The 26,101-nt window shown below is 32.7% G+C and overlaps 1 long non-coding RNA gene across 9 annotated transcripts in view; it reads left to right on the forward strand.

The window, feature by feature from the left end:
• LOC107195425 overlaps positions 1–26,101 on the forward strand; it is a 292,038-nt gene that overhangs the window by 74,311 nt on the left and 191,626 nt on the right. For all 9 annotated transcript variants that reach the window (XR_003045232.1, XR_003045226.1, XR_003045228.1 and 6 more), the window contains exon 3: positions 20,044–20,103. This is a non-coding gene — a long non-coding RNA (uncharacterized LOC107195425). The remainder of the gene's footprint in view (positions 1–20,043; positions 20,104–26,101) is intronic.

The raw sequence follows: 26,101 nt of genomic DNA on the forward strand, positions 1-26,101 counted from the left end.
AGAAATAATAAAAGCTATTTTGAATGTATATTCTATTACAATCTGTAGAGAAAGACTCTAGGAATATGTTTGCATTGCTACAATTGTGATTTTGAGCATAAAGACTACAGATATACTAATGATTTTTATAAAGCAAACTCCACATTTGTTAATTTTTTTCAGAATATTATTTTGGTCAATGAAGATCTTCAGTTTAAATTTTGGTATAAAACCATGTTGTTGTTGTTGTTATTGTTTTCCCCACAAAGATAAAATCACTTTAGAAAATTAAGTTGGTATAAAAGTGAGAAGAATTCAATATTCATTAATTTGACAAATATTTATAGAGACTTTTTTCTGTGCCCTGGCACTCTTTAAAGCACCAGTGATACAGCAGTCAACAAAATAGACAAATATTTCTGCTCCCATGTAGTTTACATTCTAATGGGACACAAACCCTTTCTCCACTTCTCAAATAGTTTGAAATAAATGCCCCTCCAAATTTAAATAAATAAATAAATTTGTCATTATCAAAAGGGTTTCTAAGCCCAGTAAATAATAAAGAGGCAGGAGGATCTGGGTTGGTTTAACACATTTGTTTACCTTTTTTCAGAGGCAAAAGACTATAAGATTATACCCAGTACAAAAACTTTTATGTATTTTAGAACTTGTCAAAAGCTCTTCTTATAAAAATAAGTGACTAAATATTACTCTTTTGATTCTTTTTTATAACATGTTTCTTTTCTCTCCTCTATCTTAAGAAAACTTGTAATCATTAATGCATCTTAGTCAATTTTGTCTAATTCATTTGCACTGTATGACAATATAGCTGAATTTTCAGTCACTAAAACAAGACTAATGGTATTAATTTCATGATTCACAATTTAAAATTCCTGTTTGCCATAATACTTTTACTTTTAATATGTGTGGTATTTTGTCCAAATAAGAAGTTTTATGATAACTATCAAGTGTGAACCTATATTTTCTTTCTAAAGTCTATGCTTTTTCAACTATCTTGGACTGATATAGATTATGACAGAAAATATGTTTTCCTCTAGTAAAGAAAAAAATCTGATAACCAGAAATTCCAGATTTTCCATCATAACACTATTCTAATTACACTGAATACATGTAATGCAATCTAATAGGATAATTGTGTTCTTATGGATTTTCTAGATTTATAATTTGCTTTAAATGAACCTGTATTATAGATTAGTTTAGTATTTTAAAAAATGAAATATCAGACACTATATATTTTAAATAAATAAAATTTTATTTAAACATAATAAAGTAGATGTTTTGTTTGAAAATCTTAAAAAAAAATCTATGTTTATGGTTTACAAAAAAAATGTAACTTGAATTTATATACAAATGTTGATTAGATTTAGGTCTCCATCTCAAGTTTCCATTTAAGGTGGCTGTATAATTGGAAGTTAAGAACTCTAAGATTTACAGACAGTTAAATTTATATAGTTCTCTTTAATAATAGATGCAGTTCACCTATTCTTTATAGTTCTTTAATTTGATCTTTAGAGAAGTTATTAACAAAAATAATTCCACCACATTTGAAAAAAAATAAAATTTAATCAAAAAGATTCAAAATTACATAGGAAAATCTATTTAAAATGCTTTTTAAAGCAAGGCTTTCTGTTGGTGAAAATGATCACAAAAAAAACAACTTTGGTATGTTTATTTATTATGTTGATAAAACTGGATGACAGAATAATTCAAGTTGAATTCTTACTGAACGCTTTTCCAGAAGTTATCGCAAAACAACTCCAAACGTTCCACACATTCCTCATGTTCAGATAACCCAGTCCAGATAACCCAGGTTTCTCCAAATCCAGAACTACTTGCTTTTACTTATTTTCAGTAAATTTTATTCCCCCCACCTCAAAACAACGACAACAACAATATCTAGTGGTCTAAACAAGACTAAAAAACATTCAGTACAATTATGCAGGAAAAATAATTTTATATTCTTCATCTCCTCCTAATCCTCACTACTTCCAAAGGTAGAGTAGAGGGAGAGGAGAGGAAAGAGAGAAAGAAACAGAGACAGAGACAGAGGCAGAATCAGAGAGACAGAGATAGAGAGAGAGAAAAACAAGAAGAAAAAATAAAAGCTAAAAGATTTACTTTTTTAAAAAACAACAGGCTTACTGAAAAAAAAATAGACTTTGGATAGGAATCAGAAGACTTTTGTTCCTGAGTCTTATATCTCAGATATATTACTTTAAGCAAGAATGTTAATCACTCTCACCTTCAGTTCATTGATTTGTAGATGAGAATAATAGCACCTGCCTTGCTTAACTTTTAAAAATGTGATGATTATCAAATGATATGTGTAAAACATAACATTGTATCAATGTACGATAATAGTAGCATCATTGATATTTGTAAGTAATGTTGCTAGAAAATATTGCTAGATAGCTTTTTGTTATTAAATATGTTCAATTGGGCACAGAACACTGAGGCTTAAAAAACAGCTATAATAGCTAACATTATTTAATGCTTACTAGGTACTAGACATGTTCTAACCCCTTTAGATGAATTTATTTAATTCTTTCAACAGCCCAATGAGGTCATTATTATCTTTATTCCTATTGCAAAGGAGAGGAAAGCGAGCACAGAATGACTAAATGACTTACCCAGCCTCACGATGCAAAGTGGGCCTCAGATGATCTGGTTTACCATGTCTCAACAGGGCAATCTATTCTACAGGATCCCTCCACACAGTTTTCCAGCCTCTGTTGAAACATATTTCCCTGAGTAAATGAGGTGGAGCATGTGGGTGTATTCATCTTGGGGAGACTTCTACAGTAACTTCCTAGTCTTTGAAAACCTCTTCCTTGAATTAGGTTGACACATTTCCCTGTTACTAGCAAGTATAAATATCTGTAACTGTAGAAAGAAATCTACTTCTGCAACTCGCTACTTTCATTTTTTTAAAAAAGGAATTTCAACTATAATTTGGAGAAATGATAATGAAGAGAGTAGGAGGGGGCAAGTTCTAAAATAAATTCTTAAATATCATGATAAGACCTTATAAATGTATTCTTAGATTCTTGTTATTATGTATATGGCGAAAGGCATTTTGTAGTATAATCTAAGCAATAAAAACCTTTTGAAATGAAACATATTGACTGTGCTTTCTCAACATATGTAAGAAAATCTCGTGTATACACATGCACATGTTAACATTTCAGAAGCTCAGACTGAATAGTTAAACAGATCCATTCTCCACACCCTGGAAATTTATCTTCTAGGAACCACCATTATCAAATTCAAATACTTGCAGTTAAACACAGTGATCATGCATGCATTGTTTGTGTAGTAAACAAAGCAAATAAAATTAAATAGTCAACTCTGACCCCATCTCTGATTATAGTCTAAGCTCTGTTTTCTGAAACAAGTTTGATTTCAAGTTGTTAGATTCTTATTATTAAACCAAAGTATATATTCAGCATCTAAATATTACTTTTAGTTTACTAATCTAGTTTCTTCTCTTTTCATCTTAAAATAACAAATAGATGTTCTCTTTTTATAAATTGAAAACATTACAAAGAATAGTTTTATTTAACTGTAAGTAAATAACACTACAAACAATAAATTCTTCTCTTTTCATATTATTTCTCATTTTTGAATAATAAGAAAACACAAATGTGTTCTGAACAATGTATGGAGTCTGTTCATTAGAAATTAATTTCACAATTATTTCGAAAACATAGTCTTGGTACATAGTCTACCTTGTAGCATACTTGAACTATTTAATCAGGTAAAATGTGCAACCAACAATGATTTTATTCATGTATATGCATTGCACCTGAACTTTATCTTTTTCTTTTCTATCTTCTGCCTAAAATCAGGTATGTCATTGCTTGTGGGCTATAATAGATACTACACTAAATGCTCACTTCTTTCGGTGCTTTCTAGGTACCACCACACTGAATATCAGACAGAGTTTTGAGTAAATACAGAGGAGCATGATTGCTGGATTATATAGAAAGAATGTTTGGTTTTATAAGAAACCACCAAACTGTCTTCCACATTGGCTGTGCCATCCTGCATTCCCACCAGCCATGAATGAGAGCTTCTTTTGCTCCACGTCCTTGCCAACATTTGGTGTTGCCAATGTCTCAAATTTGGCCATTCTAATAAGTGAATAGTAGTACCTAATTGTTATTTTCATTTACATTCCCTGTTAACAAATTATATGGAGCATTTTTTCATATGCTTATTTGCTATGTGTATATTTTTGGTGAAGTGTCTATTATGGTCTTTAGCCCATTGTTTAATCCAGTTGTTTGTTTGATTTTTGTTAAGTTTTAAGAGTTCTCCCTATATCTTGGATAACAATCCCTTATCAGCTATGTCTTTTGCAAATATTTTCTCCCATTCTGTGACTTTTTGTTCATTCTCTTGGTGCACATTCTTTTTTTTTTTTTTTTTGTATGAAAGACTATTTTGCTCCATTGCAGAACTGGGACCAAAGTTCAATAACCAAAGCCCATAACAAAGACATGTAGAAAACGAAATCTATCAAGAGAAGTAAAATTATGACAATATATTCTTTTTAGTAAGTCAAAATATTCAATGCTTTCTAAATATATATAGTTATATTTTAAAAAATGATTTTTCTGTCAATAGAATAATGTTTCAGTACTAAAAAATAATTTGTGGGACATTTTGTTTTCTGATAGTGTCATTTAAAATATATACTCCTATATCTTTCATGTAACTAAGGAATTGAGGAACAATAGAAGAAAGAACTGACTAAAGTGGGTTTAATGCACGTACAAATCAGTTTCATTCTATTTTTATTTCTTTACACATGGTTTTTTGTAAAGAATGTTCTTAATTCAGGAACATAACATGAATAAAATTACCCTTGCATTACTTACTAAATAAAAGTTGTTGATAAACAACAACCTATGTTACCCATATTAGTATCATAATGGAGAAAAGTTTGCATGCGAAATATGAACAATGAATTCTTTCTATAGCTCATGAGATGATTCCAAATGTAAGCATCTTATGGAATTTTCATTTGGTTCTCCTACAGAGATGAAGGAGACATAAAAACTGAAGTAGTCAGACCAGTGGCCATCAATGTGGCAATAATCTGGACAATTCCCATGATGGATCTGGGATAAATTTAACACAATGGAGTACAGATGTCAACATATGAATAATCCATGTTTTCCTAATTCTTCCCACCCTTGATTCAACCACACCCCTTTTCAGGAGAATCTGTCATCACACATACAGATGATATGCAAACCTGTAAGATGACACTACACCAGCACAACAACAAGTTAGTATGGAGGTTGAGCGCAATTTTATCTGAAATCAAAATTATTTTAAAGTGTCAAGCGTTGACAATACATATGTGAAGGTAAAGTCAGGTCCTATGAGACTTTTCAAAAGTAGAATGTGCTATCTATAATTGAGAACAGACACTGGAAAAAGAACAGGGAGATGTGGTGAATAGGAAACCAAAATTCAATTTCTTAGTGCACTTAGACACTTTAATACATTGTAGGATAGATAGCTTCTATCTTTCTGAGATGGCATTAATTAATAATTATTCCGTTTTGATTCCACCAGCATTCTGTCATTACACTTGATTACTTGAACATATTCATTTGACTGCAGGGAAACATTCCTATAAAAGAATCCAGTTGCTAAACAAGAATAATGAATAGGTGTTCTTAGTTCTGAGTGCCACGTCCCTCCCAGCAGTACTCCCAATATTGCCTCAGATCTGGGATCTTTTCTCCATTGAACAGATTTGGCTAATGCTCTGCTGATTTCCAAAGACTTTACCACTTACTTTCATGACTGGTGAAATCATGAATATTTGATATCAAATCAAGGATACGCTTGTGGTGCTTCCTATTAAGTAGAAAGGAATATCTTGGCTATTTATGACTTTGTTACTTACCCCTTCTAATACAAACTTCCATTTTGCTAAACGGAGGTTCTTATAGCCCTTTATTGCCATTGACCTCTAAAATTTGTTAATATATAAAGTAGAGCTACTAAGTGGGCAGAAGGATGCCATATTTCTATGAATGCCATGCTTAATATGGGAGCCTCACTTGGTATGTGAAACAGGAAATAAAATATCATACATATTTAAGATAAATGCTTTTTTTAAACAAAGTCAAATTAGTAAGACAACTAACAAGTTTTACCAGTCTGCAATATTTTTAGATACCCAAATTTATTAATTTTAAACTTCATGATTTATCTTTTCAAATTCTTAACATAGTACTAAAGCTTAATGAAAGTCCTATGGGAGGAAACCATTTATGTTGTTCACTTTGAATTTATGGGCTTGTATCAATTTATTTTAGGCCCTTGTAATCTGGTTTCTATACTTTCAGGGGTATGATATTAGTACCCCAAATCCTTAAATCAGCCACAGCCCAAATGAATCTGCTAATTGCTTCTGGGCCAAGTCCCTACATCTGAGAAGAATCGGATATTCAAAAGCAGAGAAAGAGGCATTTTTTTTAATTACTAAGAAAAGACCTATATATTGAAAATTGCATATTATTCAGTTTCTATGTTTTGGAAAAATAAAAAATTGAACTGTACAATTCTATAGTTACTGTAAAAGTAATGGCTAAAACCCCAAGCCACTTAAAATACCACTGTTACCACACACTTAAAAGCAGCATTCTCTCCCCAGTGTGATGGGTAGTGTTATACTAACAAAGACAGCCACACATGTATGAACTTCTTCTTGCTCATTAAAGTTTGGTTTAAGAAACTAATCTTAGAGTTATCGACTTAATCAATTCACAAGAATTGCTTAGCATCAAACCTATAATTTGAGAGTGCTCAATAGTAATTAATATTTCTCTATTCATCTGTCTATTAAAAAGCTTTAATGTGACTTTTATGTGTACACATTAACTCATATCATTAATGACAAAACATCATTTTACTCAATGGTCAGTATTTTAAAAATCATGTTTATGTAAAACTTCTCACTCCAATTGAAATGTTTTCATCACCTCCTATCTGATATAAAGATAATGAATGGTCATGAATTTTTAATGTGTCTTGGTGTGTGGTTGATCATAAGGGTAAAAATAATAAGCAATTACATTTTCTACATTAATTATTTGAAGTCAGTTAATTTACAAAAAGGCTTTGTTCTGCATCTACTCATTCTGATTTTCTAAGGAAATTCTAGATAATATTGTTTGAGGGCTTCAGAATGTTCTTCTTTTTGTAATATAATAACTGTTTTTATAATGTCATTAATTAAGCATAATTATGTGGGGGAAAAATATTGTTTTTCATGAAAACAATAATTCTAGTAGAAGCCTACCTTTTTACTCCCTGGCTTCAAAGGAGTTTTTTGACTTCGAGAATATACAAGTTATTACTTACTATCCTTATTCCCATCTAGGCATTGTTTTTAAATTTCTCTTTGTGCTTGACATGGTTTTCTTTTTTAACTGATTTAAGTTTAATTTTGTTAAAAGATGAATTGGGGCATATTAAACATTTTAAAAGTTTATGTGAGCAAAAATCGTTTCCAATTGTGTAGTGCCAAAACAGAAATAATTAAAAATGCTCAGATACACTCCACTATGGGAACTAGGGAAAAGACTTTTATAAAGAAGATGCTGAAGCAAACCAAGGAAATCATTTGATTGGCTATAGATTAAGCAATTGCCTTATTTGGAAAAAAGCCTAATTGGTTAGTTGTGATCGGTTGATCTTAGGTTTCAATTTCTTAGCTCTGAGGCATTACAAGCTTAGATTTTGGTTTGTTTGCTAAAGCTATAGGGTGTTAAAGCTGCTCCAGTCCAATGGCCCGCTTGTTAACTAATTTAACAATTTCCATCTCTTTTCTATTGTCATGAGCTATTTTTTTCATCTCTGCTCCTCTCACCCACCGCCCCCAAACTCCATAGCCACCGTATGCAAGTATCATCTACAATCACAATATACTACACTGTTTCTTATAGCCTTTTTATTTATTTTCAACTTCTGGTCTAAATAAATTTTAATCTTCCAAATGGTTTGCCTCAAGAGGCCCAGTAAAAGGCAGAAATATTTCTCAGTAAAATTATGAAGAAATTTAAACAAAAGGTGATATTGGAAAGATGACTTTATCTAATTTTCTATTTTATCACAAGCTCATTTCTTAACAGTTACACTTCTGTTTGTATCCCTTGACAACATAAGAGAAGAAAACATAAATGGAAGGATAGTGAGGGGGAATTCTTTAATGAGAGAAGTTAGAAGCTTTTGCAATGTAGAAGATGTTCAAGAAGAAAATTAAAAGGAAACAAAATTGAAACATGAGACAATAGAAGATTCCAAAAATATAATTTAGCTCGGAGTTCATGAAACTATAGCGAGTGGGCCAAATCCAGGACATGTTTTTTTACAATCTACTTGCTAAAAGTGGTTTTTATATTTATACATATTTGGAAAATAAAATATATTTTACATGAAAAAATTGATGAATTCAACTTTTGCTCTCCATAAATAAAGTTTTATTGGAACACTGCCACATTCTTTTATTATGTACGTTTAATGACCCTTCTTATACTGCAAGAGCAGAGTGGAACAGTTATAACAAAGACCATATGACATGCAGCACCTAAAGCATTTATCTATCCTTTTACAGAAAGTCTGTTGACCTTGGTGTAGATAGAACATCTTCTCAAGCTGATTTTCCCAGCTGATTGAATCATGTTTATTGCATAGCACTCTGGGATTTCAAATCCAAATAAACCAATAGTACATTCAGATTTTCCAAGAGCAGTTTCTTTACAACAACACAAAGATAGTGCAAACAACCAATAAAAGCAGCTGCCTTGGTGTATTTGTTACTTCAAAAATACAAATTCTATTTTGAGAAAACTCCTATGCAGTGTAAGGCATAAAACAGAGAGATACCATATATTATTTACCCAGTTTTTCCCAGTGGTAACATCTTAAAAACTGTAGTACAATATCAGAACCTAGTTAATGACAGGGATACAGTCAAGATACAGAATATTTCCATCATCACAAAGATTCTTCATATTGTCCTTTTATACCCACGCCCACTTTCCTCCACTCCTCCCCCTACCTTAACTCTTTAACCACCAATCTGCTTCCATTTCTGTAATTTCATCAATTCAAGAATTTAAAAATGAAATCATATATAATATGACCTTTGGGAATTGGCTTTTTTCACTCTGCATAATTCTCTTCAAATCTTCCAGGTTGCTGAGTATATAAATAATTTGTTCTTTGTTGTTATTGAGTAGTATCCCATGGTATGTATGTGCCAGAGTTTGACTATACTCATCATTTGAAGGACATCTGGGTTGTTGTCAGTTTTTGACTATATGAAAAAAGCTGCGATAAACATTCATGTACAGGTTTTTGTGTGAACATAAATTTTGATTTCTTTGCAATAAATGCCTAAGTGTCAAATTGCTGGGTCTTATAGTGAGCATATGTTTAGTTTATAAAATAATATGCCAACCTGTTTTCTAGAGTTGCAGTACAGTTTTATATTTCAATCAGCAATAATATAAGTGATCTGATACCTTCACCAATGTTTAGTGTTTTCACTAATTTTTTTTAGTTTTAGCTTTTCTAATAGGGGTATAGTGATATCTCATTGTGATTTTAATTTTCATTTTTCTAATGGCTAATGATGTTCAGCGTCCTTTAATGTGCTTATTTGCCATCTGTATATCTTCTTGGATAAAATGTCTCTTCTTATCTTTTGCCCATTTTCTATTGGATTGTTTCATTTTTTTTACTATTGAGTTATGAGAGTTTATATTTTCTAGATACTGGTCATTTTCAGTTATGTGGTTTGAAAATATTTTCTTCTACCTTAGCCTGTCTTTCTATCCTCTTAATGGAGTCTTTTATGAAGCAAAAATTTTCATTGTGATGAAGACCAATCTATCAATTTTTCTTTATGAATTGTGATTTGGTGTCAGTTCTAAGAACTCTTTGCACAGGCTCAGATTCCAAAGACATTGTTCTATGTTATTTTCTGGAAGTATTCTAGTTTTATGTTACATCTCAGTCTGTGGCCATTTTGAATTAATTTTGTGTAATATGTGTGATACCGGTCAAAATTCTCTTTTGATTTTTTTCTTTTTTTGCCTGTGGACATACAATTACTCCAGCACCATTTGTGGAAAGACTATTTTTCTTCCATTAAATAAGTTTTTCATCTTTGTCAAAAAATCAGTCGTGCATATACATGTGGAACTATTTTCAGATTCTCTGTTATGTTCCATTGATTGATGTACCCACTCCTCTACCAATACCATACAGTCTTGATTACAATCAAATAGTAATTTATTACAATAATTATTATGAATAATATATTATATAGCTAATTATGCCTAATATTAGTATATTAAGTAATATATTATTATATAATAAGTCTTAAAATTTGATAATCCCTTCCAATATTTTTTCCAAAATTGTTTTAGCTATTCAAGTGCCTTTGCATTTCTGTATAAAGTTTAGAACAATTTTATCTATGGCTACAAAAAATTTTGTTAGGATTTTGATAGGAATTGCATTAAACCTATATATCAATTTGGGAAAAATTGACATCTTTACTACATTGAGACTTGTAATCCATGAACATAATATGTCTTTCCAGATCTTTTAGGGTTTCTTTATTAGCATTTTATGGCTTTCGGCATACAAGTTCTATAAAGTTTTTTTTAGATCTACACCTAAGTATTTCATTTTCGAGTGATTTTAATTAGCATTGCATGTCTACATGTTTATTTATTTATTTGTTTTGTTCATGCTTTATTACACTAACTAGGATATAACTTGCCGCAACACATTGAATAAGAATGGAGACATATTGCTGATGTCAAGGGGACAGCATTAAGTTTTTCACCATTAGATTAACGGTGTTAATGGTAGGGTTTTTTGTAAACTACCTTTAAATTGAGAGTTTTCCCTTTGTTCCTACTTGTCAGAGAACTTTCAATCATGAATGGGTGTTAAAGTTTGTCATATGCTTTTTCTATATCCATTGATATTATCAAGTGATTTTTCTTCGTTAACCTGTTCAATATGGTAGATCATATTGATTGATTTTGGAATATTGAACCAGACTTGCATTCCTGGAATAAACCTCAAATGGTCATAGTGTATAATTCCTTTTGCTGAATTCTATTTGCTAATATAATATTAAGAACTTTTGAGTCTATATTTGTGAGGGATATTGATCTATACTTTTCTCTTTTTCCACACACTTTGGAATTTTCGGGATAATATTGGTTTCATAATATAAATTGGACATTTTCCCCTCCATTTTTTTCAAAAATTGTGTAGAATTGGTGTTAAATTTTTAAAAACTATCTGTTAGAATTATTTACCTAAACCATCTGTGCCTGGAGATTTCTTTTTGAGGGAGTTTTTAAATTAAAATTTTAATTTCCTTAAGAGTTATAAGGCTAATCAAATGACCTAATTTATATTGGGTGAGTTGTAGTTATTTGTGTTTTTGAAAACTTTGTTCATTTCTTCTGTTGTCAAAGAGTTTAGTGTTTCTAGTTGTCCTTTATTGTCTTTATGTATCTGCAGTGTCAGTAGTGATGTACCCTGCTTCGTTCCTAAAACTGGTAATTGGTTTCTTCTATCTGGTTTATTTGTCATTCTCACTGGAGGTTGGCTGAGTTTATTGATCTTTGCAAAGAACTAACTAATGGCTTCACTGATTTTTCTCTATCGCTTTTTCTATCAATTTCATTTTTTTATGCTCTTTTCCTTAATATTTCGTTTCTGCTTTACTTCAGGTTGAATTTGCTCTTCTTTTTCTTTGATTCTTGAGATTGGAGCTTTGATTATTGGTTTGATACTTTTTCTCATTTCTAATGTATACAATTAGTGCTATTTGTTTCCCTCTGGGGCACTGCTGTAGCTGTGTCCCACAAGTTTTGCTATGTTGTATTTTCATTTTTATTCACTCCAGTGTATTTTTTTCCTTGTGACTTCCTCTTTGACATGTGGATTAGAAATGAGTTGATTGCTTTCCAAGAGTTTGGAGATAGTCCTGTTATCTTTCTATTATTGGTTTCTAGTTTGATTCCATTATGATCCAAAAATACAATGTATAATTTCACCTATTTTTAACTTGTTGAGATTTATTTTATAAACCAGGATATGGCCTATCTTGGAATATGTTGGTAGGAACTTGAAAAAATATGTATTCTGCTATGGTTGTGTAGTACGTTCTAAAAATGTAAATTAGAACCTGTTGTTTGATGACATCATTGAGTTCTATATCCCTCCTAATTTTATCTAGTTGTTTTATCCATTGTTGATAGAGGTGTGTTGAAGTTTACAATTATTATTGTGTATTTGTCTGTTTTTTTCCTATTTTACCAGTTTTTACTCTACATTTTGCAGCTCTTTTATTTGGTGCATACGCATTCAGAATTTTTATGTCTTCTTAATGGATTGTCTTTTTTATCATTTTATGATGTTTATCTCTGAATCTGATAATTTTTTTTGCTTTAAAGTTGCTTATATGATATCAATATTACTACTTCTATTTTCTTTAATTATGCATGTTTGCGTTTTACATTTTTTCCAAACTTTTACTTTCAACCTCTGTATATTATTGCATTTGAATTGAGTTCTCTGTAGATAGCATATAATTGAGACTTATTCTTTTTTAATCCACTAAGTAAATCTCTGCCATTTAATTGGTGTATTCAGAGAATTTATATTTAATTTAATTATTGATATGTTACGGCTTAAGCCTGCCGTTTTACTCTTTGTTTTATCCTTTTTCTCTGTTTTTTATTTTTTATTTTTTATTTCTTCTTCCTTCCTTTTGGTTCTTTAAACAATATTTAAAATTTTTAGAATTTTGACTTTTCTATGGATATAGGAGTCTGAGATGACAGTTCTTTTCTTTCAACCGTTATCCCATTTTCTGTTTAGAAAGAAAAGTGCAGTTCGCTGCCAGCATTAATTTAATTTTACATAAACACGCTCTTTGAGACTGAAGCAAATCAGATTGATTTTCAATGTGAAAATAAAATATAAAAACTGTTCTTAGAGTTATTTCTAAACAGAACTTGTTTCTAATCCTAATGTAACAGAAATGTATACATAAATCGGATTCATCAAATGAATCTTCGACTAACAACTGTTCGAGAATGATGATAACAACATGCATAGGAATGCTACGTTTTCTAGGATTTGTTATTTTCAGCGATGGAGAATTACTATAGTTTGTAAACAGAAATACCACTACTAAAAACAAAATGCTATAAATAGAATGATGTCATTTGTTTCCAAAGACTATCTATAAACTATAGAGCTATGCAAAAAATAATAAAAGCAAGATATTTTGTGGCAAACTTTGGGAGTAAGTTTAGAACTATAATCCGCGAGTTATCTCAGGGTAAATGCTGCAGCTGCAAGCACCGTATTCTTGGGGCAAATGAAAAATGGGTTAAAGATATTATGTTTCTTTTTTCTGGCCTCTGTGATTTCTGATGAGAATCTCACTTGTCAGAACTGTTTGTCACCTATAGGTAAGGTTGTTTTTTCTTGCTGCTTTTGAGATATTTAATTTGTCTTTAGTTTTCAGAAGTTTTTCTATGGCCTGTTTTGGTGTGGATTTCTTTGGACTTTTCCTATTTGTAGTTTACTCAGCTTTTTGAGTCTGTATGCCTTTTGCTAAATGTGGGGAGTTTCCAGCCATTATTTCTTGATCATGTTTTTAAGCTCTGCCCTCTTTTTCCTCTCTGTCTGGGACTCTAATGGCACAAATATTTTATCTTCTCTTATAGTTCCACAGTTGCCTGAGTTTCTGTTTACTATTTTTTCAAGTATATATTCTCTGTGTGGTTCAGATTGGGTAATTTCTAATGCTCTTTCAGTTCACCGTTTTTTCTCTTTGCCCCCTTAACTTTTTTATTTCAGTTATTGTATTTTTCAGTTCTAAAATTTCCATCTAGTTATGCTTTATATCATCTATTTCTTTGCTAAGACTTAATTTTTAAAAAATTTGTTTCAATCATGTTCATGACTGCTCATTAAAGCATTCTCGTGATAGTTGCTTTAAAATCTATGAAAGAGAATTCTAATATATCTATCATTTTGACATTCATATGTATTGATTATTGTTTTACATTCAGTTTGAGATCTTCCTGCTTCTTTGTATGACAAATGATTTTCAGAAACCTAGACATTTTGGGTATGTGTTATGAGACCCTGGATATTACTGAAACCTCTGTTTTAGCTAGCTTCCACTGTCACTACTCCAGCAGAGAAAGGAGAGTACACCATGTCACTGCCAGGTGTAAATAGAAGTCCAGGTCTCCCCTTCCAGCAACCATTGACACTTGAGTGGGTGGGCTTCATGCTACTTCCGGAATGGGCTGAGAGCTCCTGTTCCCCTGTAGGTCCCCTTTGACACCTCCCTAGCTAGGAGAGATGGGAGTGATATGTTATTGCTCCCGCTGTGGCCTTCGTTGGCACCTTCGCTCAACCTTATGGGTTGAGGGCATGATGGAGTGGCCTTGTTACTTCTGGGCAGTTTCTAATGTCCTGACCTTCCATGAGGCCTCTTTTGTTGGATCCCACCTTAGCAGGTAGGGAGAAGGATGCCTCGTTACTGCTGGGTTGGGGTGGAAGTCCAGGCTGCCTATGTAGTCTCCAATGATACTGTGGTGGGGTGGAGGAGGGACTCCTGGCAGGAATGAAAGTCTCACTTCTCTGCTTAGAACCTGGGGTTGGGAGAGGAGGTTGGGATGCCTCGTTCTAGTCCAACAAGGGTTGGTGCTAGGCTTGCCCTTGGGCCTTTTGCAGGTATGGCGTGGGTGTTTGTATGGTGTGTGGAACAAAGTGGAATTGTTCCAGTGCTTCCTGTCTTTCTGGGCTACCCTTTCCTGGTCCTTTGCCTAGAGAAGGGAAGCTTTCATTGAGGCTTTTCTGATCTGTACCAGTTGGTGTCTCTGGATTGCAGACTTCTTCAGCTGCTGTATGTTTTGGATATATGAGGCAAAACTAAAATCTAAGGACCTCACTGAATGTTGTCCTTTGGGTCTCAAGGTCCCTGACCTGTCCGTCTTCTCTTCATCTTTCAGACCCTTGTTTCCCTTGTTTTATCTATAATGCCCAGGCTTTTAGTTGTACCTAGCTGTAAGATTAGGAAAAGCAAGGCTGCTTCATCTTCCTGAAAGTGAATGTCTTATGTTTCTTTTTCTTTTTTCTTTTCTTTTTTTTTTTTAAGTTGGGAGGGTAGCATAAAAGTTTTACATTAGCTTCTTTAAGGCAATTAAACACAATTAGGAAAAATTGATTAATAAATTTTGTATTAAAAAGAGAAAACTTGAGACAGAGAACACACCTTTATCTGTAATTTATTTTTTAATGTCAATTTCACTTCCACTTTCCACTTTCTACCAGTTTGTTTCTTGGCTGGTTTGTTGCCAGTTAATGCTCCTTCAGGGCCGGCAACACTTATATTTAGAAGTGAGCTTTTCTCACTTGAAAGCTCTTCTTGAATGACTCCCACATGGGGCCATGTCAATTTGATTCATGACTGTTCCCCTGTGCCTATTATATTTATTTAATAAATATCCACTGAACAAGTGAATGAGAACTGAAATTTTAAAGTTTTCTTTCTATGAGAACTTATCTACTTTCTTCTTGCTGTGCTGAAGCTTGGGCCACATGTGTCTGCCAACCATGCTTAATTCCCTACCTGGCACTTTAACCAAGTGCTTAGGACATGAGCAAAATTTGTCCAGAATTTTGCAATTTATAAAAAAAAAAGCAATTTTAATTTCAGCCCATGTGCAAGTTTTTGTTTTATGGTTTAGATTGTTTATATTTTGAATTACAAATAGGGGATACACAGAATGATTCTCGTGTGTGTGTGTATGTGCGTGTGTGTACACATTCACTCCTATTGTTCCTAAAGAAAGTGACCTGAAGAACATGACACAAAAAAAACCATAGGCCAATTTTAGGATGTATTTCCTAGATCCCTGAATTTTTTTTGGATGATTTTCCTTTCTTAGGCAAGTCATGGTTTGATTCTCTTTTTATGTCTTTGTCATGCATTGTGCATTGTGTGTGTCTCTGTGTATACATAGAGGAAAGATAATATTAGTCCATCATTCTGTAAAGCCCCAAATATAACTTTTAATTTTTTTGCAAACGTAATTATACTTTAGAGAAAGATTCTCCCATCATCAAAACATTTTTTAATGCAGGTGGAAGAACGTGATTCTTTTTTAGTACTACTAAGTATGTTTGGTTTCAAATACTAATAGACTTGCTTTCCCGCTTGGCTTTAGATTCTGCTTAAGGAAATGGTGAAAGATTTAATTCACTGTACTTTTGTTAGAAAGTATGGAAATGTTTGTCCATGGGAACTTTGGTCACCTGGTAGAATGGAAATTCATTGGGGAGGGGGATCGTTTCACTTTATTGCCTAAGAGCTGTTGATACATTCCCTGCATCTTTCAAAGGCATCTTTCATGCCAAACAGGCAAACTGTAGCCAGTGAAGGAACAGAAAGAGCACTTCTAATACAAGTCGATCTCAGCAAACATACACAGCAGCTGTGCTAGGTACTGATGAGGATTATCACAGGGGTGTAGTGTGGCGGAAGAGACAACTGGATCTCCTGTCAGGGGACTACTTTGAGGGAGATTGCAGCAGTCACGCATCCCCACTGTTCTTCGAAGGTATTGTAGCCATGTAGTACAAAATCAGTACCAGATAAAATCAGAAAGTAATAAAAAGCAAGAAGAATCCTGGAGATTTTAAATTTTAATGTGAGAGACTAAAACAAATGTCTTGCTTGTTGCATTCACTTACAAGGAAAGGGAAACAGAGGAAAAGATGCTTTAAACTCAGAAAACTTGCAAGGAGTTTTAGTCTTTTCGTTTGAGAACGGTTTGGGTGTGTTGTGAAGTAAAGTTGCAGAGTAGGCATGCTCAGACCTTTATTTGCTACATTTAGTAGGAAAGATTCCCCCCACCCCAACCCCAGCCCCCGGACTACAAGAAGCCTGAGTTTTCTGTGCGAAGTGAAACAGGCGTTGCTAGAATCAGATTCACTTTGGACGACTCTTCACATTCCAAGTCATCATTGCATTAGGCAGCACAATTCCATCTCTGGTTGATGGGCAGAAAAAGTGGGCAGCTTGCCAGGTAGACGTTTCCATGACTCCCAGCCCCCAAAGGTGATGCGTTTTTCAGCTAATTCAATGAAGAGTGGGCTGAACTTTGGGTCTAAACGAGACAATAGCTGCCTTCGCAGTATCAGCAGAATGGTTGATGGGAACGCACTCTACATTTGGCAGAGAATCATGTGACCTTACGACTGAGATTTTGTGATGGTGCCAACGGAGACTTGGAAAGCAGCAACCGTCCTGACTTTTTTCTTCTTTTCTAGCATGGCTCAGAAAATGGTGGATCTTAATACTTGACTTTAGCCAGACTCAGCAAGCGACTGAGCTTTGAAGCACAACTTCGCCTTTATTCTGGGTTTTTGGCAGGCCACCAGGAGGCTGTCCCTTTCACGCCTGATAAATTCTGCTGCTTATCTCTAAATAGGAATAAAAAAAAAAGGAAAATATAAACAATATTGAGGCATAACAAGTGAATCCTAAAGTTGTATGTGCGTTTCATTTTTTTTGCTTTTTCTTACTGCTGATTTTTTAAAATGTTAATACTCTTTCTGCTTACCGAAGAATCCAAGTAGTGGTTTTTTTTTTTTTTTTGGTTTATAATGAACAGGCATTTGAACTGGGCAAACAGGACGACAGCAGCAGTGAGCATGAGATCATTGCAGCAGTGTAGCAAACTGGCACCCTGCCTTCTCACCCTTTTGGTTCGGGAGACAAACGTGTGCAATCCTCATTTCTAAAGTCAGCACAGCCTGGAAGGATTCCTGGTCTCTCCCACCTTCTACCATTCTTCTGCCAGGGACAGCAAGGATTGGTGCAGCTTCTGCGCAGTGCTTTGTGCCTGGAATACCGAGAAGGAAGAAAATGAAGACAAGCACCCTGGTCCTCTTTTCCAAGAAATAACAGGAGCCCTGAAGAAAAAAAAAAATTCTGAGTTTGTCCCACTCCATGCAACAGTGCTGGAAAAAAAATGAGACGTTCCTGCTCAAAAACAAAACAAACAAAAATCCAAACCAAAACAAACCAAAAAAAAGCAAACATTGGCTTGTGTAACTACAGAGACATCGAGCTTTGTAAAGCAGCTTTGTAAGGCAACATAAGCAAATGAGCCTTCTTTATTTTTATTATTTCAAAACTATGGCATAATTAGCAATATATTGCTCTTGGTGAAATCGCACCTTTCATATCAGGTATAACTTTTTTTGTTGTTTCTTTTTAAACCTATTGTTATAGAAAAGGGAATCCTTGAACTTTCAATTTACTCTTATTTAACTCATCACCCACTTTACTCTTATTAACTTTTTTCTTTTGCTCTCTTGTTCTAATCCTGATTAGAATAGAAACTTAAGTAAAAATAGAAAAATCTTCATGAGAAAGATGGTACATGTTTTTATTTTTGTTATATATAGAAGTTTTGGAACGATTATTATGTTATCTGTACTTTTTGTGTGCAGTGTTAGTTTTTGCTATCTAAGAAAAGTGAGCATTTAGCCCTAGTTGGTAAAGAAACTAAATCTTTCATGTGCTGTGACTCATAGTTTGCAATGTGAAAGAAGAAACTTTTTGAACTTCTACAAAAAGGGTCATATTAGAATATGCATTAAACTGCTGATAAATAAAATTAGTTTGGGGGAAGTTATATTTAAATAATTTACCAGGTCTTCAGTATAACAGAAATAGGACTGAAAAAATCATGTTCTCAGTTGCAAAGTAGAAAATAGGCTTGTTCCACAATAATACTCATTTAAAATATACATTAAAAGAAATGTTTTGTCTTAGAGCTTTTGCAGAGTGTGTTGGAAATATTCAGTAAGTATTTTAGTGGAAAAAAAATGTATACAAACTTGTTTTAAGTTTATAGCAATGGATTTCCTCAGCAGATAAATGCGTTGCATTCTAATTGTTATGTCTGTTTAAGGAATTAAATTGCTAAGCAATTTAAGCATTTTATAACAAAACCCAGTTTTGCCTGATTCAATGGGACAGGATTAGCTGGTGTATTCCACTTATTTTAATTGTGATTAAAACTTTCTAAACATCTTCAAAAATCGTTAAAAAGAGAAAATGCTTTTGAAATATACAACATATATAAATGAAGACTATAATGTGTATATTACAAACTGATGTTATAATATTTTCCCTGAAAATAATAAACTAGCAAACTGTTGTGCTTTTAAAATCATATTTTATATTTAAAATACGTAGGTTAAACAATGAGAAAATATTATAGAACCGATTAATTCTTTCTTTTTTTGTTATTCTCCGAAGAATTGTGGGAAGTTACAAATACCTTATATACTGATAACATTCAAATAAAACATTTTATTAAGTTCATGGGTTATTGTTCCCTAATTATTTAAAAAATAGCTCTTGTTCCCTTATGCTGCCTCAGCTAATGGAACATCAACTTTCACAGGCTTAATTAACATTTATAAACCTGTTTTCATGTTTCAAGATCCTTTAGTTGAAAAACATTATTTTAAATGTTATTTTTAGGAGCCATTAATCTCAATACTCTTAATTATCTTATTAAGCTCCATGCCAAATCCAAATCTCCTTTCAGCTTTCACTTGTTCATTGTGCAAAACCTAGTCGCTTCTTTAACAGCCATGCCTCCTTTCACTTTCAAAACTGTTACTGTGAAAACACCACCAACCAAAATGAACGCATAAATGCAAACTATGAAGCCACATTATATGTCATATGAGTAACCTAGGGTGGGGCTCTATGAGTCTTTGAAGGCTTGTAAAAAAAATAGTTTAAAAGGTTTTGCGCATTTTGATAACTGTTTTCTTCTCGATCGTCTACCTTCATTCCCACCATCCACCCAGATGCTCCTCCTAGACAGCAGTTGTCTGATATTTCTCCTTTTGTGGTTGTTTTAGGGAAAAACTTAAAATGGATATGAGACGTGAAGAAAGTGATCATAGGAGAAATCATCTCAGGTAAAAAAAAAAGAAAAAGAGCAATTAATATTTAATATTTTTTAAAGAAAAAGCAAAATAATTTTGACTGTTTAGTTATAAGAATTCGTTTCATATTCCTTATGAATCTAGCTGTTGGAATTTTCATTGATGGCTTGAGAATTTATAATATTACCTGCCTTTGTGAAAAATTTTTGTCTGAGTTTGTGAGAAATATACAGTTTGAGTAGTCCCTTTGAATAATATCTATTTATCCATACATATAACATAGGTGAAATACGGTTGAATAGAAAGTTATTTAGGAAAAAGAAAAAGTGCATTTTATTATTTATTTTTGTAGCATGTAAAAGGAAGTGAAATCTATGGGAAGGAAAAGTAATGCTTTTTAAAAAATATGTATAATCTAATAAGACAATGTAACCAAAACATACATTCTTATAGTTATGACAAAACCCAAAACAAATGTTGCCTTTTATTTCACATCTAAATTTATGAATTTATATTGAAATTGAATGCATGAATGTTAATTTTTTATTATACTTATTAATAAGTGTGGGAATAATTTAAAAAACAATGATGAAAATTATGTAGATTGAATTCTGTTTATAAAGTCTATAAAACATTTTATTTTATTTATTTCAAAACATGCAAAACCAGAAATTTTTATGTGGTATTACACTTTTTCACAATGAGGGTATAGTTGAGAAATTCTAAATGTTGTGGTTATGAGTAAAACGGTTAATGGTTGCAGAAGTAATACTTTTCTCGGTCTTGAGCTTAAAATTTTAAAATACGTGTATGTGGCTGGCTTTATATTTACTCTTTGTGTGTTTTTTCTTATTGTCTGGTGATTTAAAAAAATTTTTATAACTATTTTTGCCCAACCTGTTGACCAGATGAGAGTTGTATGTAGCTATATATTATGTTTTCAGTCTATCATTTTTGAAAAATAAATTTAAATATGTTGTGTATAAGAGAAATGATAGCCTCTTTTATGCAGTAGATTTGGAGTATAAATGTTAGCGCATAGTAGTAGTAATGCTATTAATGTGTGATTAATTTTAATTTTCTGGTATTAATTTATCCAAATATTGTTAATTTCAGTGTTATTACAATTATAGACAACTATGTATATATTTAGGACTTTGAAATAACTTCCTGTGTTCTCTGCCTAGTCAATAAGATTTTACTTGTTTTGTGAGAAAGTTATAATGTTACCAATTCCTTGAAACCACTAACCAAGATTTTACAAGAATTAGAACAAACAGTCTAACTCTTACACAATTAGCTTAATAGTTAATTTGGTCTTAATTATAGGCTTATAACACTACATTCATGCCTCACAATTACATAATTCATACATGCATGTATGGATTTTTTTCTTTTAAAACGCTTCATTAATTAGAATAGTCTAATTCTAAAATATTCACTATTAAAACAAGTAATCTGTGCAAAATCTTTCAATATAGTATTTTTTAAATTCTTGTGTATATAAACCCATATTTAGTTTAGAATATTTATGAAGGCCTTTAACTGGAAATATGTATATTTAGAGCATTTCAGCATTCAAAATATTTATATTAAAGGATCAATATTATTTTCATCTTTTAATTTCATCAGATATTTACAACAAATTCTGCTTCAATAGGGAGCCTATGTGAGACGTTGCCCATTGGCATAAACCCGTAGATCCGATCTTGTGGTGAAGTGGACCGCACAAGCTCGCTTCTATGGGTCTGTGTCAGTGTGGTAATCTGACAAAATGCTATCTATACACAGTGCTGTTAAGTAATATTTTAATCAAACTCTTGTTAAACTCTAGTTGATTACTTTTGAAGTAGTTATATTTTCCTCTGTTTTTCTGGTATATATTAATCCTCATCTTATGAGGCAGGATTCATTTGTTGACCACTGGGAAAAGTTTATAGCTCAGCCATTCAAGTTTGAATCCAAGTATAGTAAATTGCTTAAAAAACTTGCATTTTTATGGCAAGTTTGAACCAAGATCTGAATGGATACCATTCAGAAATGTCAGTTCCCATTACATTGGTGAGTGTAATCTTATCAACTTCAATGAGAAAATTAAATGTAGCAACTGGATTTATGTGTTACTATTGAGCCTTTTTCTCTTGAAAAATGAAGCTGAATGCTATTGACTTTTTATAAAGTATCATTAATTGCTTGTAGAACTATGCCAGGAGAGATGTCAGAGGACATTTTGTACGACCTATGCTAGAAACACAAGATGTTAGAGTAGTCTTAGTAGACACATATTAAGTCGATGGGTAAAATGTTAGAATATTATATCTATATCCTTGCTAAGCCCTTAGGTGTATGGCCGCCATATTTGGAGGACCTGACTGAAGATATGATAAGGAGTTTGAAGCAACAGTGGAAGCTGTGTGCATCCGGGTTGAGGTAGTAGGTTGTATGGTTTAGAGTTACACCCTGGGAGTTAACTGTACAACCTTCTAGCTTTCCTTGGAGCACACTTGAGCCATCGAGGAATTCTTCATCACTTTAATCTGATTGAGCCAATTTCTGTGCAAGAAGGTAATGTGTCATGAGTATTTTGGATAATTAATTTGAGGCTTTATTACATTAAAATGATCCTTTCATCCCTAAAGATTAGATTATTCCATTTACATCTAATTATAAACACTGGCAAGATGGTATTTCTAATAAGTCGTTACTCTGTGAGCAAACATTTTAAAGAATGGGTGAGGAGTGATTTAAATTGCATTAATATTACATACAGCTTTTGTCATCCATTGATTCACAAAATTTAGCACTTAATTTTGCAAGCTGACCATTGGTCTTTCTATTTTTATTGGCTACTTAGACACTATAGTAAAAAAAAAAAAGTCTGCCAGTGTCAATGACTTTCATAGCACATTGTCTGATACTTTCTTATGACACATCACTTTCTCCCTTATATTATGGCTAAGTGCTTGTTTATTCTTTTTATACTAGACTGTAAGCTCCTTGAGGGCAAAGTCGTATCTTATTTTTTATTGTATTCCCTACAGCAGCGTCTTACACATAATAACTATTTATTGGATGAATGAATGGAGTATAAGATCTCACTCTGTGATGATTTCTATTGAATATTTGAATGAATTACAACAGTAGTCACAAATCTGAGTTTTGTTTATTGGTCTTAAAGTTCCCCTAAATTTAATTCCCAGACTATTCTATGTCAGTAATATACTTGACTTGTTTCTTGACCGTGTTGAGTGTTCATTGATCCTAGACATACAATTTAAAATTTAGGAGTGCTTTTTTTTAGAATAAAAAGAATAGAACAATTTATTTTTGTTAATAAAGTCATTAGATTATAATACTAAATTTAGATCGTGTATATTTCATTTGAATTTTTAAATTTCTTAATTTCCAGATCAATGGTATTTATTTCAGCATCAATTTGAAAATCAGCTTTTTGTATCTGTATACTTCCCTTATCTCTTATTCTTTATTTTTATGCAACTATATCAGTTGAATAAGCCAACAACTAAACCAGAACCATGTCAAGGAATTAATAATAAATAAGTATAAGAAGTACAATTTGAGGTTTGGTTCACATTTTTCTTTAAAGGAAATACCTACAAATTCTGTCAGTACAAAGCATACGGGTCTCTTTGGAGTCCATTAACTTGCTGTCAACTTTAGTGACAGTGAATGGTGCAATTTATATGGAGAGGCTAGTTTATGTAGATCGTATTTCAGTCACAGAATTAAATAGCTCTGGATATCAGAACTAATTTAAACTCCAAGCATGAAACATTGAATACATAAAAAGCATTTGTAGATGCAAATGTATGTTTAAAAACTATATAACCCTCGCTGTGTGTTGATAAGCTGTGAAACACTCTGGAATCTAGAATATTTCAGAATCTAGAATTTACCAACAATGGTAGAGAAGAAGGAAAATTTGAGTCAATAGCAAGAGCACATGAGCCTTAAAAAGCTGAATACCAATGATTTCAAGCAAAATTATTTGGTCTACAGAAATTAAAGACTAATAGTCTCTAAGAAAGAAATGTCTTTTTAAAGGACTAATCAAGAGACAATGAGCAAGAGGCAGGAGACATAGATAAGAGAGGGAAAAAGAGAGACAGAGAAACAATGTTGTGTCTAATGGTAGAGGTTCAACACAGGTGGAAGAAACAGACAACTTAGTGGTAAACAATTACATCTTTGCAAATAGTTTAGCCCTTGCCCGCCTCCACTGCTCCCTTTTTTGTATGGGAATATATGTATTTGTGTGTATCTCGGTACTTAGTGCAGAGATTTGGAGATCAAGTCACGTACACATTGATGGGCCAAATAGAACACTATTACCAATAAATGCCTGTTTCCATGCAGTGCAATAAAGTATATCACAGAAGTGAACTATGATGTGCGGTTTAAGGCTAAAATCATAAAAATATGGTAAATGCATAGAATTGTGTTCTCTTATCTACTCTATCTAAAGTGAACTGGTACCATAGAAGAATGGCTGAAAAGTGATAAAGATGTAGCTATAAACTATTGTATTAGTCATGCAGAAATCATTGTATTTCTGAAAAGCAGAGGATATGATTAGCATCAGTGAAGAAAATAGGGTGAGAATACTACATGGGAAAATTATGCTTTCACTAGGGTTTAATAATAAATTTTGCTCATCCAGCTGTAGGGTTATTTAACTTATTATGTATTTATGAAAAAAAATGTTAAATGGCAAATGTGCAAATTGATAGAATTAGTTTTAAAGAAACCAAGATTCAGGACCACTGCTGGTGTCGATATCTAGAAATAGTTAAATTATGTCTAAGAAACCATTGGGAAACATTGTGCATTTAGAGAATTAACATTCAACGGGGGAACAACTATGCGAATTGAATAATTCCTTCAAGAATTTAGAGTGGTCATGTTTTACTGTATCCCAGGTTTTCCATATTTGATAACAGAGGAAGTATGAAAAGTCAGAAAACAAATACCAGTGAATGATACTTTACTTAACCGATATCTCTTTTGATATCTTTGAAACACTGAATTGTGTGTGTTTATGTGTGTATCTTTATGTTCATAGTGGCTGATTTACCTTAAATGCTTTGTGAAATGAGGCAGTAAAGAGTTGGAGTGGGAGAGAAGGAAGCAAGGAAAGGGAGTAAGGGGAAGGAAGAAGGAAAGGAAAAGAAAACCAACTGCAAAGCAGATGGATTGGGGCTTACCAGAAAAGCCCAATTCAGTTCATAACATTATGAACTAAATTGGCCAAAGTAACTACGAGGGAATCAGATAAATTACTTGGCAATTGCACTGAGTCTTCTTGAAAACAAGCCAGCAGTACATAAACTGTTATTAGAATAAATGAGTCACTTTCTGTAAATAATCATTTTGTTTCTGTTATTCCCTATTACCAAATGCTGACTCATGAGCATAGGTGATTCCTCAAGATCCCTCCAATGATGTGATACAGGGTTCTGCCACTCTGAGCATTACTTCATGCCTACTTTCTCTTCAACAGAATATGGGAATAACTCGTGAGGTCACTGATCCTGACTATACCCATACAAGTCCCCTAAAAGATCTGTAGAGAATGCCTGTGAAAAATCATTAAGTGAAGCTTCTGACATATCAAAAGAGCATTTATCTCTTACTTGCTTACCAATTCCTACCATCCACTACCACTTCCAATTAAACCCACCGCTTGTTAATATCATGTTCTTCAAGATCCTCTTTATCCACAAAGCCTTCTTCTAAGAAGGACTGTCTCAGTTTTGAATCCTCATAGCCCTGGCACCTTATATTCCCACAGGATTTTCTCTTATGTGCCAAAGGTGACTTACCTATCTACCTCCTGCAATATACATACTTTCTTTTTAGCTATTGGATCATCTATGGACAATGGTGAGAACCTATACACACTTTAAAATAAACTATGCTTCATCAATTAAGTCTCTTGTTATCCAAAATATGTCTAGACTCTCCAGAATATATCATTATGGGATGAGGAAAATTTTTAAGACTATCTATG

The sequence above is a fragment of the Pteropus alecto genome, unplaced genomic scaffold, assembly GCF_000325575.1.
Source record: "Pteropus alecto unplaced genomic scaffold, ASM32557v1 scaffold81, whole genome shotgun sequence".
NCBI lineage: Eukaryota > Metazoa > Chordata > Mammalia > Chiroptera > Pteropodidae > Pteropus > Pteropus alecto.